The 1909-nt window shown below is 46.6% G+C and overlaps 1 non-coding gene across 1 annotated transcript; it reads left to right on the top strand.

Annotated features, from left to right (window-relative positions):
- The first annotated feature begins 1418 nt into the window (after positions 1 to 1418).
- Positions 1419 to 1490, top strand: Trnai-aau (transfer RNA isoleucine (anticodon AAU)). Its single transcript has one exon. It is a non-coding gene; the product is annotated as a tRNA-Ile (tRNA).
- The last annotated feature ends 419 nt before the right edge of the window (positions 1491 to 1909 follow it).

The raw sequence follows: 1909 nt of genomic DNA, 5'->3' as shown, positions 1-1909 counted from the left end.
GCGTCGTGGCCGTATAGCAAACAGTACCTGTGATGACGAACAATTAACGACAGGCGTTTTTTTAAGATTTACTCTCAGATGTGATTAAGGCGAATGGCGCAGATAAAGCATTTGCCAAAGCGGTACAGCATAAGGTGGGACGAGGCAGTCTGAATTACATTTTATAGATGTATTTCTCACATATCTCAGAGCCTCTCGCGATCTTCGTCGTCGTCGTCGTCGTCGTCGCCGCCGCCGCTTCTGCAGAAGTAGCAAATGGCCATCGTAGCAAATGCGGCGAGGGACGCCCTGCCTTCGATTCCGAATGCACAAAGTGTGTGGTCTTGTTTCTCAGTCTGTATTTGGTCGGTCTCGTCAGAGGTTGAATGTAACGAATGGGTGGGAAAGAGCAAGGGGCAGCGGCTGTGTAGAACGAAAACACAAATCCTCAGGGGTGTGAGCGTTTCGAGATGAGTCGTATACATGTAAATGTTGGTCGTCAGTGACCGTGTGGCCTAATGGATAAGGCGTCGGACTTCGGATCTGAAGATTACAGGTTCGAATGCTGTCACGCTTATGTTTTTCCAGTTCTGAAAAAGAAACATAACGTTTTAATGTAGCAATTGAGCAGTACGAAACCGTTTGAATGTTGCTGTTGACCATTTTTTGCTTGGAGATTCTCTTGAGCTTGAAACACACACAGCAAGACCGGTGTTAACTAGCGAAATGGTCGGCAGAGTGCCGACACAGCGAGTTTTGACTATCACTTGCACATCTAAAACAACGTCGGAAAGTAACTCGTTCGGCTTTTGAGTCACATAAAGTATGTGTGTTAATTTTGACGCCACTAGCTCTGCATGTTGTCATGCAATTTCTTTACCTCTCAGAAATGATTATGACATAAAAGTGAAGTACGTGACGAGTGTGACTTTAGGAAAACATTAGGCATCATGGAGAGATTCTGTATGGGACCACCCAACCCAAACGAGTACTGTGTGACGTGCTACCCGGCAGGTATCCACCGAGGTAGCCTGCTAGCTCAGTCGGTAGAGCGTCAGACTCTTAATCCCAGGGTCGTGGGTTCGAGCCAGAGGCTGGGCGGAACGGAATTTTGTTCCGCTGCAGGTGTAAATTATCGTTTTTCTGATTAACGAGATTTAATGGAAATAGCAACTTTAAACTTTGCCTACGTCTCTGTCAGTCGCAAGGAAACTGTATTTGAAGGTGAAGGTGATTTTGTAGACATGTGTAAAAGACATGTTCTGAAATGCAAGTGTTGTTGTTTGGAGAGCACATCGGTTACGTGTCAGATGTGTAGGCAAGCAGTAATTTGTCGCCATAGCTGCAAATATTAGCCGATAATATGAATTGTTGTCAGCTAAAGTCTGATGATGCAGACGACCGTAAGGACGAAGTACCCAAGAGTACCGCTAGGCCGCGCCTCTTTAGCTCAGTGGTAGAGCGCTGGTCTAATAAACCAGGGGTCGTAAGTTCCATCCTCACAGGAGAAAGATGAATTTTGGAAATCAGTTGCGCGTCGTGGCCGTATAGCAAACAGTACCTGTGATGACGAACAATTAGCGACAGGCGTTTTTTTAAGATTTACTCTCAGATGTGATTAAGGCGAATGGCGCAGATAAAGCATTTGCCAAAGCGGTACAGCATAAGGTGGGACGAGGCAGTCTGAATTACATTTTATAGATGTATTTCTCACATATCTCAGAGCCTCTCGCGATATTCGTCGTCGTCGTCGTCGTCGTCGCCGCCGCCGCTTCTGCAGAAGTAGCAAATGGCCATCGTAGCAAATGCGGCGAGGGACGCCCTGCCTTCGATTCCGAATGCACAAAGAGTGTGGTCTTGTTTCTCAGTCTATATTTGGTCGGTCTCGTCAGAGGTTGAATGTAACGAATGGGTGGGAAAGAGCAAGGGG

The sequence above is a fragment of the Schistocerca gregaria genome, unplaced genomic scaffold (genome assembly GCF_023897955.1).
Source record: "Schistocerca gregaria isolate iqSchGreg1 unplaced genomic scaffold, iqSchGreg1.2 ptg000077l, whole genome shotgun sequence".
Classification (NCBI taxonomy): domain Eukaryota; kingdom Metazoa; phylum Arthropoda; class Insecta; order Orthoptera; family Acrididae; genus Schistocerca; species Schistocerca gregaria.
The sequence above is the reverse complement of the archived record's forward strand: the minus strand, read 5'-3'. Positions and strand labels throughout refer to the sequence as shown.